The sequence below is a fragment of the Varanus komodoensis genome, unplaced genomic scaffold (genome assembly GCF_004798865.1).
Source record: "Varanus komodoensis strain SLA01 unplaced genomic scaffold, ASM479886v1 scaffold13_1, whole genome shotgun sequence".
NCBI lineage: Eukaryota > Metazoa > Chordata > Lepidosauria > Squamata > Varanidae > Varanus > Varanus komodoensis.
In genome coordinates this window covers 2016007-2035050 of record NW_025335408.1, presented here as the reverse complement: position 1 = coordinate 2035050, position 19044 = coordinate 2016007, and the positions used below count along the sequence as shown (strand labels likewise).

Genomic DNA, 19044 nt, shown 5'->3' with positions numbered 1-19044 from the left:
CTGGAGAATACACTGTGAAGTAAGTCACTAGAAAAGTGCTGACATTTATATTTGTGACAGTCACCTTTTAAATGGCAGATTCTAAGATGTAAAACATTAAAAGGAACTAAGGTTGAAGATGGATAATGCCAATGTATGTCAAGTTGCTACCTCAGTTTTAGGGACATTGTTAATAAGACCATGGCAGTTTAAAAAGTCTTTGGGATGCAAAAGCAAAATTAAAATGGCTTTCGGCATATGATATCATCATGTCACTTATTCAGCAGCAGTCTGGTATGCTTTTATGGAGAGATGCTTTAGGACTGCATTCTTAACATTTACAAGAAAGCAAAATAAGACAAAGGTAAGATGAAGGCTGTCAACAAACATGTGGCAGACAATCTAAAGGTGAGAAAGAAGTTATTTACAGTACAGTGGTTGGAAAGAACAGTCTAGTAACACAAGTGCAACATTTTCAAAAAAGAAACTTCCACTTCACATTATGAATGTGGGGTTCCATGATTTAGGATACAATCTTGTGCACAGTTACATACGAATAAGACCTACTGAATACAGTGGAGCTTATGAGCAGAGATTCTGAGCAGAGATTATATGGTTGCTCCCTTAATTACAAGAACAGGGGATCCATCTGAGGAATGAAGGCATCATTAAAAGAAAGCCTTTCATTCCATCTCTGGAACCACAAATGAAGAACTCTGCTTATTATGGACCCATGAATTGAATAATCTCCACATATGTTTTTAGACCCATTAACGTTTGGTGTTTAATCCAGCTGAATGAGAAACGTACTCCATATGCTCTCTTACATTACAGAATTTGAATAGGATTAACCCTACTACATGGTTAGTTACTGTCCCCTAACAATGTTACCAAATGTCAACCATTTATTGTTTTCCTTCCAGGAAAAGAAGCACATCAAGAACATAAAATATCCCAATAATCTACTGATTTTTCCATTTGATTGTTTTTATGTTCCAAACACAAGCGGCACACCGGGGTGTAAAAATGTCTGAAGACTTTGTTCAAATAAAGCTGATGTAGGGAACAGGTTTGAGTACCCTGGGTGGCAGTAGATGGGACAAACTAAGGGGTTTCATTGGTGAAACATTTACCTCAGCAGTTACAGACAGAGTTTAAAAAGCACATTCATTTTTAACAGTAATGAAGTTTTTCCTAAAATTTTACTAAAACAGATTTGCACTATCCTAATATTTATAAAATGTTGAGTTAAAATATATTTCTCCTGCCATGAAAGGCATATTTGAGGTTGTAGGTTATTTTGCAGTTCCAGGATATATTGGAAAATGGCTTGTGACTGTAATATGAACCTGAAGTACAGTTGAAACTATAGACACAGAGACATAAGGGTCTTTGTAGTACTGCTTCCATCTAACTCACATGGCTGACCATATGAGTTATATGGAAGTATTAACAAGCAAGTGTTTGATAGCAGTAGATCCCACATCTTCATTTCCAAATTCTATCTGCTGGAAAAGGGCATTTAAAGTAAAACTACATATTGCCCTTAAAATGACCCTGCTACTGAAAATGGCATCCCCATTGCAGTTTCTTTCTCAGAATTTGTAGGATCACTCAGCCCATGTTGTAATGCCATCACATTATGCATTTCACTTCCACCGTTCCATGTCATAGTCAGTGGAGATAGCAAAACCAGTTAAACATTGTACATTTTGAGTCCAAGGTACAGAACATTATTTTGTATGTTTCTTAATGAGCAATGCCACCTCAGGGTACATGGGGACAGGAGGCAGGAAGAAGAAAATGACATATAACTTTCTCTGTCTTTGTTTTAGCCCAAAAGCCAAAAGAACTTTTTGTGCAGGGGTGTCCTTCAGATTGTTCTGGATTGCATAGATTTGGGAGCTGCAAAAGTCAAAGCAAGTGTTCTCTGAAGTGGACCAACTAGAAATCTGAACCCCCTCAAAGCTTTATTACCAATTAAGATTTAGAAGGACACAGAAAATGTGTTTTCAAAAACTGATACATTTCTCCTGGAGCTCTCCATACAAGGAAAAGACTAGAGCAGCAAAAGGAGTGTTTATAGCTAATTACTTTGATTTCCAACCACAGCAAATGGTTTTACAAGGACTCACTATCCCTATACTTGGGAGCAGGGATGCTCAATCAATATATCACAGTTGTGCTTTTTGCAAGTTCTCTCTCCCAGGAGTAGGAATCTTAAAAGAGATGGTATAAGCATTAGGAGCTCATTTGGAAAATGCTGAATATTCAAGTACTTGAGATTCTGCCAATCTATGCTGCACATCACCATTCACCCTGGTCTTGCTGCATTTTCTTTGACTTTGGTAGCAACAGACAAGTAAACATTTCTTCTTTATGGACACTTGTACGATGTATTCCATTTTCATACCAATTGCCAAAATGTACACAGAGACACAAGAGAATAGAAGAGGAGAGCACCCTGCAGCAATCATAAGATTGTGTACACACTCCCAGTTTATTTAAATCTCACTTAGGCCAGCTCTGCCATGTGGCAAGGTAAAGCAACTCACCAGCAGGCATAGAATACCAGACCTAGGATGCTTTCATCCACACTGTCAGTTCCGGGACTTCTCTGAGTTGGCTCAACATTGCTTCTGGTCCCACACTTTGCTTGGATGTCAGACATCATCAACCAGAGGGCCACAAAACCAAAATATAAGCATAAGTGAGCACAGAACTGGGTGAGGTACACTTCAGTCTAAGACCAAGTCTTATAACCCATCTTCAAGGAAGGCAGCTTCTATGAGATACCAGCACCTCAGGCTCAAAACACTGCCAGTGTTTTGCATAAGCCGCTGCCAAGTGTGGTACCTTGATGTTACTAATGGCCAATGCATGCAGAAAGGACATGTGGCTCACAATTACTATGATTTATTCCATTATATTTAATTACGTTGTGCCTGAAGAAATGGTGCAAGCTCATCTTGTGTGTACGGAGAGATGGTGCATTTGTGATGAAAAATGGAGCCATCCTCCCTCCTCAAAAGTGGTGGCCAAGCTCGCACTGCAGCCTTCCTCTTGGGAGCTGTGCCTGGATTACACCTAAGTTGTTTTGACAATGTTTATTACTGATTTACCTTCCTAATATTCTTATGCAAATAGGGCTATTGGGGAGAGAATTAACTGAACTGCTGCATGCTATGCAAGGGCATCATCATTATAAGGTACATTTCCTTATATCTCTGCAATGCAAAGAAACATGGTATTATTTGTTCTCATCCAATGGGAAGCAGGAACAGTAAATCAACAAAACTTTCATGAGAGAGTTCACATCCGCTGAATGGGGCTGTTTAATTCAATCCCTGTATGATTTGGCAACATGTACTTCTCAATAAACATACTGCAATGTACATAATAATAACCCTGTAATGTGAGTTAAGGAAATGGTGACTTACCCCCTGCATCTAATTTAATCAGGGATTTAATCACTTTTCATAAAGTCAACATTCTAGCCATTGTGCCACGTTTACTCAAACAACCAATTTACATGTCCAGGGAGAGCCTGTAATATGATGGTGGTCAAGCAAACACCTCCAAAGTCCTGGGAGAACCAGTGACTGTCCGCTGCTCTGGAGGCCAACTAGCTGACTAGACCTGGACAACCCACCCCGAGTCTGACTCAAGTGCCCCCTCCTGCTCCCAGAAGGCCAATGAAACAGGCAGGAAGCAGCTCCACCACCCACTGACAGCAGTTCTTTTCTTCAGGCTATGACAGATTTGGACATTCCTTTTACAGAAGCTACAACCCATATGGTTATGGATGGGGTGGCTTGGGCTAGACCTGGTTTCAGATGGATGCAGGTCCTACCAGTCGGTTTGTTCAACAAGCTGAAGAAAGCACACAGGGGCAGTCCAGTCCATTGAGAGCATCATGTGTGCCTTTACTTCTGTCAGTGAGGAAGGTTGCTTCCTTTTGGGCCATCCAGATCAGTTTCCAAACTATTTTGGATGTAGCAAATCACTTTTCCTAGCTCAAAATATACTTCACCCAGGTGTTTGCATTGGTCCAAATGATAAGGTTTACAAAGGAGCTCTGAGAATGATGTTTTCTGGACATCATTGTCCAGTACTGTCGTCCACATGGTCCTAGGGAAAAGGCATCCAATTATGAAAAAATATGGCCCATTTTCTATTATTTGCTGTTTTTCTTTGCTGACCTTTCTTCATATGAAAGCTGCTAGCCACCTGCACAGATGATGAAGCAAGTGAAGAGAAGTCTGTAATTATGGGATGTAGTAAGTGCTTGCTGGGCTCTGCTGCTTCCATGTGTGATGATGCCAGTGAGTGCTAACACAAAATCAGGCTTTAATGAAAGTGGTTCTTTGAGCTATGAAGATAACCTAAAGGTACTGTGAGCTTTTCAGAAGTTCTTGATTAGTTAGATTTTTCTTTCTGGGAAAGTTAATTCCTAATTCCCTGTTGTTCATCACCCAGAAAGATTTTGCTATTGGGCAGTATAGAAATATAGTAAATAAATAGCAGAGCCAGGTTGAGAATGTACTATTTCAGAATCTGGTTAAAAAGCACAATGAAACTTATGTTTCAAAAATTACAGCTTCTGCTCTTGAAAAGCTATTATAGGCAAAAATGCTTTCTCTTTTCATCCTAGATGTTCATAAACACCATATTGTCAATGTGAGGGGTGGGCTTTAAAACTTGATATTTCCTCTAAAGAATACAAGTTACTGGAACATCAGTTATATGTGTCTTCCTCTTTCTTAATCATCTTACTCCTGACTTAGCTGAAAAGAGAAGCCAGGTCTCTACTGCCCAGCTCCATACAGAGAAAGAAAACTCATATATGCCTGGGGGTATGGGTGTCCTGGGAACACCAAATACACAATACAAATATCTAGAACAAAATACAAGTCAATAACCCTGATCATACCGGTCCCCAAATATATGCATCTTTTTGATACATGGTGCATATATTTTAAGTAATGTAAAGCAGACATTATTTTTCAGGGCAATAGAGAGTGTAAATTACTCTTATTTATTTTATTTCTATACCAAAGCTGTTTTGCCAGTTTACTTGGATTTGCCCTTGATGATATTCTTGGCTGACATACAATACTGATTGTGACACTGTGCCTGAAACTAACAGAACAATCCTAGGCCAATCGGTTCAGCCAAAAGTCCCACAGAATTCAATGGAACTGAACTCCACATAAATGTATACAGGATTGCAGCCTAGTACTAATAGAAATGGTAAAGCACTCTCCCCAGTAAGAGTGCCATTGCCTGGTTGGTACATACTGCCTGCCTGGCCATAGGGAAAGGCAGAGTCACCAATGCAACCTTGGAAAAGACTTCTGTAGGGACTTTGCCTACAGATGTCCACCCCCTCCACCTTCTGAGTCATCCCAGTCCTTCTTGTGCCAGTTTGCCCCTTCCTATACAAAAGACGGTCTTTGCACAGGCTTGGGGGTGAAGGGAAAGAAGGAGCCAAGCACCACCAGGTTTTATCACATTGAGGGGATGCCTCATGCCCTACACCTCACACATCTTGATGACTGAAACTGGCCAGCTAAATGTTTTTAAAGCTGATGGAAGAACAGTGAATGTTCTTCCCCTGCTCAATAGGATGCCCATGACCTTCGCAGTTCAGAAGGTCAGGAGCTTCCATGCAGGACTGCATCCTAAATGTATTATTAACACAACATCGAATATCAGATAAGGCATTTAATCTCATAGGAAACTCATGACATAGTGAAACTGATGATTCTACATTATGACTACAACTCCCCGATCTTAAAAAAGTTAAGAAAATGAGCCTATGCAAATTGCTTGTATATTAATATTTTTAGATTAAACATTGTCTGTATGATCTGATTAGAAGACAGACTGTTGAGAATTCTCTCCTTCTGGAAAAAGTGATAACAGCTGGTGCTAACAAAGGTCCAATTGGTAAACTAGATAAGCTTCTTATCTAACAGGTCAAAGGAAGTCTTGCTTTGTCAGAAAAAATGGGATAAAGATTTGGCATTCCAATTGCAGATGAGATCTGCAGATGGTTAGGTAGCAATATTCTCAATGAAATGATCATTGCTAACTTTAAAGAGCTTTCTTTATTGTTATTGCAGTACCATGGTGTCTTACACCACAGACCTTTTAGGCTGTGTGCATGCATGCACACACATGTGAGTGTTTGTATAAAATAAAAAATATGATAATTGCTGAGGATGTAACATGCCAGCCTCTCAGTGAACAAATATAGTTAAGAGCTTAGCTCAACAAGACTTCAAGTGAAAGGGAATTTGGAATTGCAGTCTATCACAAATCGAATAGGAATCAGATGACTACATAAAGGCAAATACCTTTTTGGGCTGCAGTAATAAAATTATCACTTCCCAGGGCAGCCTACATGTGTAGCCTTTTCCTCTTCAAGTAATCCTATCCTAATGGATCTCAAGGGTAAGGCTAAGGCATCCAAAGATTGGGGCGAGGCAACAACATGGCTGAATGCACAGAGTTTCCTTTAAGACGTGAAAGGGATACCTGTCCAGCATCAAAACACAGACCAAATGCTTCATCCCTTTCTAGAGAATAATGAGCACACAACTGCAACATTGGTGATGAGATTTCAGTTGAAAAGATACTCAGCACAAAGAGGGAATGATTTCACAAACATGTGCAGCTAACATAATGAAGTAGAAGCTCTTTCCAATATGTACTTTCACAAAAACCATTCAGATACTATTCCCAAATAAAAATAGAAAAGAAAAGAAATAAAAAGACCCAACAGGAACCTTCACTGCCACATGTAGGAATGCAAAGAAAAGTCAACCAACATAGGAAAAAGAGATAAGGGAGATTCACAGCCTCAGACTAGGATTCCCATACTCTCTTTTAATGTGTGCCATTCTCTGGCTACATTCATGTATTTGGGAGCACTGTGAAACATTTCAGACAAGTTTAATTCCTTTGCCAGAAGTTTGAGTTGGATTTTCACACTACATATGTTCTTTTGCTTACCTAGTGCTCAGATGTTTGCTATCAGCAACAGCTGCACTGTATAAGATGATGGTTAATAATGGGATTGTCAACATCAGTACTTTTGGCATTGAATTTCCTCCTATTCTCACAGTTTACAGTTCTCCCCACTCCCCTGCCAAATGCACACGAACACCAATATGTACTGTATAAGCTCCTGAAACTCCTTATAATATTCTATGCAACAGAAGCGGACTATTGTACTTAGAATACATGACCTGGTCTTTAAAACTCTGTTTAGTTTGAAACTGGATATGTTAAATCCACTGAAACTGACATCAAATGGTGAAGAACTGGATTTTCTCCCTTATTCTACTTCTCTGATCACAAAAAGCAGATAATTGGAGTTACACACTCCATCTTTATACCATTCAAACCAAAATTACATTTTGCAATATACTGTCACTTACTTGTTCTTTTAATTTTCTACTACCACCATACCCATCAATACTTAATAAAACATTATCCTTTAAGACACAATCAATAGCCCTGTTTGAAGATATGGACATAGGACTTATTTTTAAAAATAAACAAATATGGTATTATTCAAAACATACTGAAATTAAAAATTTCTACTATACAGAATCTTCTGTGTTATAAATATGCTGTAGTCATTATTTTCTTATAAAGGTAGTGTTTCTATAAGAAACCTGTGTTTCCTTATATTCATTCACTTCCCTATTAAATTAAATTGCCAGCTACCCCTTTTCCTATATCCACCCAAGTTAGCTTTCCCATAATGTTCTCCTTCGTCCAGAACTCCTTACAAGAATATACAGTGGTACCTCAGCTCATGAACGCTTCGGTTCACAACCAAATCAGGTCGCAAACAAAAATGTCATTAAAAAAATTAACTCAGGTCGCGAGCTCCACATTGGGTGGCGACCATGATCATGGCCATCTCCCACCCCCACCCCCAAGTGGGGAGATGGTTGCGATCATGCTGGGGGCAGGGGGGAGATGGCTGAGATTGCACCCGTCTTTCCACGTAGGAGCTCACCCGTAATCTTGGCCATCTCCTCCGCCAGCACGATTGCGCCCATCTCCTCCCCACTGCAGCCATGTTTGTGCCCATCTCTGTCTGCCCCAGCGCACCCCATTCACGCTTATCTCTTCCTCCTCAAGCGTGTCTGCGATCATGCCCGTCTCTCCCTCCCCCAGCACGCCTGAGATTGTGCTGTCTCTCCTCCCCACCCCCCAGTATGCTGGGTTGATGGGTGCATGCAGGGATGACCGGTGTGATCATTGTGCTGGGAGGATGGGGAGATGGCCCCAATCTTTGTTGTCCATCACTTTGGTTCACATTATTCTGATAAAAAATAGTTACAGAATGGATTAACCTCATTTACATTGAACCAGATGGGGAAATTTAACTTGGCTCACAAGCATTTTGGGTCACAACCAGAGTCCTGGAATGCATTAAGTTCGTGAGCCAAGGTACCACTGTAGTGCAAAACAAAGTCTTATTGTTGTCTTTCTCCATGTATTTATAATTTACTGATATCATCTCAGAGACCTGCTTCAACATTCCATGAAGATGAGGACTGAACAAAGAAAAAGCCACTCAGTTGTCTCCCCTAAAGTCTACTTGCTTCCTAAGTAACAGGATATCTGTTAGGCTATAAGACTCAGTCATTCTGATCAGATTCTTCCCTGGAGAACTGCCTTTCGAATCATTTTGCTTGCTCTTACAGCTGCTGCCCTCAATGTTTGCAGTTCCTGCAACTTTTCTCTGCCTGAACTGGCCAAGTTGATCCAACTCCCCAAAATTATTCAGCTGACAGTTTGGAACTGCCCTTTTCTATTTTCACAGTCAGAACCTTCTGACCAATGGCTCTACCACATGGACAGCTGCTAGTCCACTGACCTGCACGTATCATGCAAGTAGAATGTTTGTTGAATAGCTCATGATTAGCTGACCGCAGCTATTTTCTTGTCCGGTATCTAAACTGAAAGGATTAAGTACAACCTATGAAGGTGGATAATCACTTCCTTCCAGCAACAGTAGCAGCTTTACAGGAAATTGGCAGGCTGCCACAGCAGGCCTCAATTACAAAGTAACTATCAGGCTTCAGTTAGTAACATCAAGCTCATCTCTCTCTGTTTAAACATTTACAATCATGGCAATGTTACATTCTACAACATACTCATTTCTATATTTGAGACAGTATTTAATGTTAACCTCAGAATTATCATTCTTCACTGGCTCAAGCCTTTATCTACAGGCCACCCAACAAATATGGCTATCAACCAATATTTTGGCCCCTGGTTGACCGTACCTCTCTGCTCTCAGCTAGTAGGGATGTTGCAGATATCTCGGTGGCAGGTTAGGCTGAGAATGTGGGGCTGACATTGCAGCACTGATGGAGAGCAATGGCAAGAGAATCTTCCATGCCTAACAATGTGACTTTGGCAGTATCCAATCCTATGACTGATGTGCCGTAACAGGGTTGCAATGGGTCCTATGTCTATGTTAGCTCTTACCCATATAGAGTCATAGAACAGTAGAGTTGGAAGGAGCCACGAATGCCATCAAGTCCAACACCCTGCTGTTGCAGGTTACCACCATCCCACTCAAATGGCTGTCCAGTTTCATTTGGAATGTCTCAAGCGTGGGAGAGGCCACCACCTCTCTAGGCAGCTGGTTCCACTGTTGTATTGCTCTGACAGTGAGGAACCTTTTCCTGATGTCCAGCCTGAATCTTGGTTGTTGCAACTTGAACTGATTATTCCATGTCCTGCACTCTGGCTTTAGCAAGAAGAGATCTCAATCTTCCTCTTTGTGACAGCCTTTGAGGTACTTATAGAGGGACATCATGTCCCCCCTCAGTCTTCTCTTCTCAAGGCTGAACATGCCCAGTTCTCTCAGTTTCTCCTCATAGGGCAGTGCTTCCAAACCCTGGATTAATTTTTGTTTCTCTGCTACATGCTTTGCTTTCTCATTGGTTTCTGGGAGGGCACTGAATCCTGACTACATTTACTGAAATTTTCGGGGCAGGCAGCTCACATAGTTGGGCTGTAGGATCAGGCTGCCTGCTAATCACTGTTATTTGGATTAGAGAAGGTTGACAACAGGCAATCATTTTGCAGAAAAAAGGGTTAATCCTGAGCAGGTTGGAAGAAGATAATATATATACACATGCACTGTTTCCTTTAAATGTGATATAAGTGGCATAAAATGCATTGTTTATCCTCATCTAACTTTGTTACTGTTTGGGGTTTTGTCTACTTAATTGAATTATATGAAATTGCATTATTTATTACAACCTTATTTTACTGAGAGTAGATTATGAAATACGTGGAAACATGAAATTGCTGTTTATTCTATTATACTCTCAAATATGTAGGGTGCCTTTTTTAAGAGCATCATCTATCAAGTCAGACAAAATGAACTCCAGCAAAGGTCAAATGTAAAGGATAAATACTGCAGGAAACTATGATTCCACTGTAATCCTGTTATCTTCCTACTCGTTTAATTTAATTCTATTGCATCTAACAGCAGAAAGGTGAAAGGGCAACCATTTATGTTTTGGTTTTTTGCTTTACTTTTCTGACACTCCCATGTCTGCAGTCCCCTGAGCATGTCTTTGTGCTTCCATGGTGCCATAATTGCATTAGTAATGAAAATGTATTGTAACAAATAATAATTGCTTCCTTTGTATTTTGTTGGCATCAGCAAATGTTGCTTGAGTAAAAACATTTAATTAGCTCTTCTTCATTTGGGTCTGGCTTTTCCCTTCTATAGTATATGGTTAAAATGCAAATGTTTAATGGATAGGTGCATACTTCTATACTGGAATATATTACACACTCCTGATGTAAGTACTGGGAAATAATATGGGAATGCTATGTTCCAAAAACTGAAATATATATTACAGAATAAAGTATTAAGCTAAATCCTTTTCCACTTCTGCATTTCCATGCATGAGTTTAAACAGAAAATTTTGTTCTTTCCAATGCATCCCTTAAAATACTGCAACAGCACACAGACAATATCTATGTATCTAAACTCAATTGCTTGATCATATATGTTAATATTCTAAGGCTATTTCTTGTTAGTGGAAAGTAAGGCTCACCCAGTCTAAGGCAATGAGTTACACACAAGCAAGACACATAATCCTCACTTTCTTCTGAGTAAACTTATTAAACTGATGCTTATATCGATTGGAAGCTTATATGATTTCCAATCATCCACTATCATTTGCTGATGCATTACAGAATCACACAGACTGGTATTGCCATATTTTAACAGTTTGGTGTTTTTGCAGGTTCTCTCACTTTCAAAAACCATCAAGATGGAAGATTCAGTTTCTGTTAATGCTTACCTAAGCACAATTCAAGCATCAGTGTACAGACACCTACCTGGGGCATATAGACCCACTGAAGTCAACAGGACCTAATTTTGAGTAGATGGGATCACGATATAAATTTTTCCTACATTTAGAATTAATAGCACAACCCTTAAACCTCAATTGCACTCAACACTAATAGCCCTCACATACATTCGTCATCCAGATAGCCACTGATCATGAATATATGATCAGCTAGAAAGGAATAATGACTTCAGTAATTTTAGATACTTAGAAATAGTTTGTTTTTGTAATGGAAACTTCATAGACATTCCTAATTGGTTATGTCTTAGAAAACTTCAAACAAGAAGATAAAATAATTTCATGGTTTTTTCCTTGTGCTCTTAATAGTGACAGCATTCTGCCATTATTCAATAAAATCTTGAGAAATATCAACAACTGGTGTGAAGGTGACAGGACTTGTTTTATATAACAGTTAGAGAACTATTGTGCAATCTCTGCTCAAGCTAGCATTACTGCACTTGAAAAAATGCTGACAGAAAATATATCTGTGGAAGCAGAACTAGGAAACACAATGAAATGTCATTCTCCACCTCCCCCCCCCCCCCCGCCGCCTCCCCAGAACAGAATGCAGTTTAAGGTTCAATTCTTTCCCAGCACCGTTGCCAATTGGATAAAATATTTAATGGCATTCTATTCTGAACTATATATTTTTGACAATACATTTCATGCCTTGTATGGCACTGAAGTTATGAGATTGGAGTGAATAATGTAAGAGAAACTCAACATTCTTCACAGCACAAGGCTCAGGTTTGTTATTTTTCACTACTGTGCCACTAGCTAAATCAAGTCCCGATAATACACAACTGGTACTGACTTTGTAGGAATTATATTAAAATATGAGAAGGTCTCAACCTTCTGTCTTTTTCAATGCAATATTAAAATCACATTAATATTTAAAGTGTCAGTATCCATTGAGGAGAATAAAAATTTAAAGAGCATGTACAAATGAGGGCCGCTGAAATTTAAGAGCTTTTTTTTCCCCAGACCAATGTTATCTATCCATAAAACAACCCTATCAGCAAAGCTAGAATAGCAGCACTGGGAGAATAAAAATGTTTTTGTTGTGTTTATCACAGAGGGCTGCAGCAACCCTGGCATTTTCAAAAACAAGGAAACCCTAGAAATGCACACTTGGCCGTGGCACTGGAAAGTGGTTCGTAGATACAATCGGAGGATAGCCAAGGGAAAACTTTCCCAAACAGGCTATTTTGAAATGGCAGGCGCCTTTATTAGCTGCTCTTGAATAGTTCACATCCATTTCAAAGGGAGTTATTCACAAAGGTTTCCTGGCATGAGATATTCCTGGTAGCTGGACAAAAACAGATCTAGAGATGGCCAAACTTTCTTCTAGCAAAGGCCAAAGTCCTTATGGAACCACATGTTAGTAGTGTGTGGAACAACGAAGAGGAGGAGGAGGAGTGCCAAAACCAAACGTTGGTAGAATAACTCTTTTCTCTTTATACCAGTTCCTTTTCTCTTTCTTTCTGCTACTTTATTTTCTCTCTCCTCCAGTTCCTTCCCACTGCTAGCAGACTGCCAGGAAAGAGACAGTTCACTCTTGCCAGAGGTCTAAGCTGGTTGTTGGAAGCAGAGGATATTTGAAATTAGACTGAAATCTACAAGAAATAGGACCTAGGGAGACATTCAACCTACCATGATCAAGAAAATAGTACCAATAACAACTGTTTAATATATTGATTTTCTCTATTGCTAGGTACAGAAAGTTGTAAAACAACTTGCAGCTCCGTCTTTTACCAAGAAGCTTAGTGAAGTACAGACATGAGGAAGGGTGCTGTTTCTGAGCTGAAGAAAATTATATGACCATCGCTTTCATGTGCAGTACATTGTAGGAAAATGTCACAGGATGAGACCAAAGGCAAATGCTCACTCTCCCCATCAAGATGAGAATTGGCATGAAGCCTACAATTATGTCTTAAAATGATGTACTCTGGACTAGTGATGACTCTTTCTTTATCCAGAGAAAGATGTTACACTTACTTTCATACAGAATCAACACATTCCTACACAGCAGTACCAAACACAGGTAGGGTCCACTTTAGGGTCATCTGTCCCATATAGAAGCCAAAGGGCAGCAAGCAGAGTGTGTTTGGTTGGTATAGTTGGGATGGACTTGACATGGTTAAATGAGCCACTGAAAAAATAGAAGACATACACTTTTATATATTAAACTGCCACACTATAGAAACCTGGAATGTCCTGTGACAGAAAGATTGGAATAATCTCATGCAGCAAATGCTGTTGTTTGTTTGCTCTTGTGAGCAGGGGTCACAGATTACTCATGGTCACATTCCCTGTAAAAATATCAGCCTGACTTTCAGGAAATACCAGTTTCTATCCATCTCATTATAGAGGGAATTGTCCAGTTCTTCCATCATTCAATCAAACTGACGGTTGGATCAAGATTTATTCTCAAACAGCTGTTCTGGTGGAACTAGACTTCCCTGCCCCCTTAGTCCCTTGGCAGCCCTCTGAAAATGCTATACAGAGAGTAAGTATGGATGAGACATGTCAGTCAACTTCTCAGGATGACCACCCACTTATCCTGTGCAGGAAAAATGAAGCATAGGCTGAGCCAGCACATGCCTAAGATAGCACACCAAGGAATAGTTCCCCAAAGCTCAGGCTGCTTTGGGATTAGGCTTAGAACTAGAGTTAGACTCAAACAGTGCATAACACCCATGACCCAGATAGTGCTTTGCAGAGCTTCTGCCCACAGGCTGTCTGCATGTAAGAGAGTGTGTATATTTGTGTGAGTTGTGTATATGTGTGAATCTATCCATGTGTGGGACTGGGAGTGAATATATATGACTGAACAAATGCAGCAGGGGGTGCATGCCAGCATACAGTGGTCCACCCACTGTAGTTGTGGCCAAACCCATTTTTGAAGGTTTTACTGAACCACAAAGCACACATCTGTCTAAATGATAGGCAATTTAGGCAATTCAGTGTCTAAAATCATCTAATGATATCCTAGGTTGCATCAACAGAAGAATGGTCTTCAGCTCATTAGAAGTAACAGTTCCATTCTATTCTGCTTTGTTTGACCTTACATGTGATACTCTGTCCAATTCTGGATAACCCAGGTTACACTTAATATCGTCTAGTAAAGACTGGGAAAGATGGTGAGTGGTCTGGAGAATAACTCCTATGAGTAAAGGCTGAAATAGGTTGATATGTTTAGTCCACAGAAGAGGGAATCTGTAACCATATGACCCCTATCTTCAAATATTTGAAGGATTGTCATGTAGATGATGGAGCAGGTTTGTTTTATCTTGCTGCTATGAGTAGAGCCAGTATGAATGAGTTCAAATTACAGGGGAAACGAAGCAATTTAAACATTAGGAAGAATTGCCCACAGGTACACGTTGTTTGACAGTGGAGCAAATTGTCTTGGAAGGTGGTAAGATTTCTTCCATTAATTTCAGTGGTGTAGTTTTATGCCCCAATTTGGCAGCATAGTTGTCACTGTGTTTTGATGGGAAATTGCCACTTTTCCCTTTCCTTCCCAAGCACTAATGAAGATGTACTAGCACTGGTTTACACTAGTATGAAATCATTAGCACTACTAATATGCACCCCTGGATATTGTCCAGGTATCCATCCAAAAATAAAACATAGGTCAAGGCCATTTACTACTGTAATGAAAGAAAAATATTCTCATTCATTGAGTAACACAATTTAAGGCACAATCCAGTTCATTCTTAGGCAACAGAAAAGTCCTACAAGTCCCAGCATACCTCAGCTAGCCATACTGGGTATAGGGATGGCTGGGGTATACTGGGATTTGTGGGAGGTTTTTCTGTCTAAGCATGCATAGGATCAAGCCTTTAACTGCTTCATAAAACTAGCCTAGTAATCTCATCTTTTTCTGCATGTTTCCTTATGCAGATTCAGTGTGTCCTATGAAGCTTCCTGCCAACCCCTTTTGCTGACTTCCCTATTTGAAGCTTTTGAGTGACTATGACTAATTGTGAGGAACGTGCACTGATACTGAGGGAGATGGTAGATAATCCCCCTGGCCAAGCTGCCTTATGCACGTAATTAATCAAGTGGCAGCTGACATTGATCCAAACTTGTTAGTCTGCTGAGATGGAGTCATTAACAGATATTGCAGCACCGTGTGAATTAGAGAGTGTTTAGCTTTGCACACCAGCCTCTGTTTAAAGCTTAATCCTCAGCCACTCCAGCCAACACCTGGGCATATGATGCATCATGCACTTCCAGAAGTCCCGGCACTAAACAGTGATAACCAAAAACCAAATAAGGTCACATGAAATTGAGTCAATAAGGCTTTAATAAAAGATGCAGGGTTCCTTACAACAAAAATATTTTGTTAGTATTTACAAAGCACTAAATTGAATTCAACCATGCCCATTCTCCCTTGAGTCCATTGGAAAATTTCATGATCAGAAAGGAAAAGCAATTTTCACCTTCTCTCTTCAGTTTCCTGGGCCACCTTCTAAGTCTGCTCCAGAAAGTAGAGGAAACTTCCCTTGTCTCTCTTCCCCTTAATTCCCCAAAGCCTACTAATAGAGCAAAGAAACTTCTGTGAGTGAAGTGATACAGCTGGTACAACCCACTAGCTTTTCTAGAGTTTGCTGGTAGTTTGGAGGTTCTGTTTATTAGGATGGGATTTGTTTATTAGAGAAAAAGACAACACAGAAACTCATGGTGGTTTTATATTGTATATAAAATACTTTTTATGTAAACTATTCTATTTGTGTAACTACAACTGCCTGTATGCATGTAAATAGAATGTTAAGATCTGCCAGTAGACAAGGTCTGACTTTGAGAGACTCATGTGGACATGTGGAGACTCATGTGGAGATGCAGCTGAACTGGCACTTAGAATGGGAAGGAGGTCAAAACCAAATTCCCAGTTTTATAAGCAGTCAAGCAATTCCGTGCTTTCCCCAAATCCTCATGAATTTTGAAATTGGCTCATAATTGCTATCCTTGGCACCAGCATTTCCAGCCTCAAGACAACACCCTGCCCTTTCCAAAGAACTGTCCCAACAATTGGAAGTAGCAGCCAGGACTGGGCTAGTGGTGGTACCAGGCCTTATTGGTAAAATTCTTTACACGTGTAAATGCAGCCGCCTGTATTGGATCTTTCTTGGAGCACTGCTGTGAGAACGGTCGAAAGTGCCAGCACTTCAAAATTCACCACTGTTTTCTGAGTTGATCTAATTCAGATCACAGAACTGTTTCAGCTCTATGTCCAGTCTATCATAACACAAGTGGCTTGTGAACTTGGCCAACCACCTTAAAGGATAGATTACAACAGGAAAGAACATTCTTAGTTCTTTACCACTTCTTTAAAGCTATGTTTTATTAAAACCCATGAAAGTTTCATGAAACAATTTGCAATCTGTGATAACTTCAAATGCATCCAAACTAATAAGAATCATTTTCTTTCAACACCTAATGACAACACATATTGTGTCTTATTTACATAAGGTGTGAAGATGATTTGGATCTAAAAGATGCCAATAGCAGCTGTTTGGCTACACAGAGACTATTTTAAACTGTACATAACACTGCAGGGTGTTAACATCTGCCTATAGAGATGCTCTGACTTTGAAAGTCTTGTGTGGGCAATATGTAGAGATACAACTGAAATTTTGCCTTGAGCTGGGAAGGAGATCAGAAACAAAGGCCTGGCTTATTAATCAGTGAAATGAATACTGTGTGATTTTTCACTGTGTAAAGGTTTTTGTGTGTGTGGATGTGCCTGAAAGACAAACTGATCATGTTAAAGCTCTTCCTGTCTTCCCTTTCCTTCCTTCTCAGCAAAAGCCCCAGATCCCACCTTGCTGCTCCAGTGAGAGGGCTGGCACAGAGGATGCACTGTAGTGTTTATCCCACAACCAGACACTGCTGTCTAGCAGATTCTCCCACTCATGCTTGAGCAGTGTGAGTGGAAGGGAATCAACTGAGCAGCACTGTTCTTTCCCAGTGCCATTCAGCTAATCATCTCCCCTGCCCCAAAGAAAATAGTTAGGGAAGGAAGTGGGAGCAGCATGGTCCTGGGACACTTCCGACAGTTGTTTCATATGACAGTGGTGCTCTCTGGTTAGCCACTAAGAAAGAGTGGCAAATGGGCCGCTCTTCCCAAGAAACTCTATGATTCTGGCCTCTGTACCACAATGAGTCATGATTTCTGGTTCAGACTACCCAATAAGCAGTCATGGAACCAGGAACTCATACAACAAACTGTTGTTTCCTTTCATAGTTTCCCAAAACTAAGCATACCACACTGAAGTACCACAATGTATTTCAGACAACACAACTGAGCAACAAAAGGTTAAAAAACAACATTGTTTATCATGCCACAGGAACATGCCCAATGTCTCAGCTTACCAGAAGTCAATTAAGAGGTTTTCTGAATTTCCAGCCCAGCTAATAATTGCTGTCATTGCCTTCAGGCAATAGCCTTGCTACTGGTTCCCACACCATTTCCCAAACCCTGGCCTGGAAATTATCAGTAGCAGCAGGAACTGAATTTGCTGTAGCAGCTGGCCCTCATTTTTAAAACCTAGAACAAGTGCGGGGGGGGGGGGGGGGGTTCCACCATGGTCATAGTTCCAAATAGGAAAATAGAGTCTGGAAAATAGAGCTTCCAATATCTTCCATCTTAATGGACTGAACTTAAATCACTGGAAATTCTGCTTCCAGAATGGCTCTCCAAATTCACCTTCAAGATTGGTGAAGCTGGTACAAACTCTTCACATTAACCTTCTTACCTACCACAAGGTTTTGCCAGCACAAGTTTTGATAAAATAAGGGACCTGGTTGGAAAAGCTGGGACAAGTCTTGGATTTGGTTTTTCCAAGGAATTTCATAAAAATCTGAGCAAGGACACAAATTATTGAGTGTTGGGGAGGGGTGAGTTGATACAATTTTTTGACAATTCAGGAAAGCTGAATCAGATATGAAATGAAGTAGGGACTCACCAATAATTAGCAATATGCTTTAGGATTAACCAGAGGTTACGAATTCTCTTCTTTCAATACATCATGACTATGGACGCATAAACAGATAGAGCGGGTAAATATAATGAGAACCATTTCAAATTCAGCAAGCTACAAAGGAGCCATCTAGCTATGCTGATAAAGAGAAAATCCAAAACAGCAGAAGTAATAGCAAAGAGATAGTAATGTAGTGTCCAACTATGTTATCCCCCATCCTGTCACTTCATGTTCTTTGGAAGAGCTGCGTTATACTTGAATTCATGAAGCGTTGCATAGTTTGTGCCTTTTATTGCAGAAGGTCATAAACAGTGTCATGCTTCTCAGGGGTTTGAGAGTAATTGTGTGTGGCTTTAAAACATATCAGTAGCCATGACCCCATGCCCTCAGAACCAAAAGAAAAAGACACTTTCTAACAAAAAAAAAGGTGACCCATCATACTCCAGAATCATAACAGCAAAAATCAGACCCACATTCCTTGGTGGATGAATATACCTGACAAAGGTTTAGGGCCATTTCATACAGATCCCAACCATGAAAAGGAGAGGTATGTTTTATCAGAGATCCAGAAGAACTCTTCCTGAGTACAACAGGGGGAAAAAAGGAAATTAAATTGCAGTTCATGCTTGACGATTGTTATGGGAACTTATTTCAGGAAACCT

General features: G+C 40.1%; 1 pseudogene; it reads left to right on the top strand.

Annotated features, from left to right (window-relative positions):
* The first annotated feature begins 348 nt into the window (after positions 1 to 348).
* On the top strand, positions 349 to 13173 carry LOC123019831 (annotated as a pseudogene).
* Positions 13174 to 19044: the final 5871 nt, after the last annotated feature.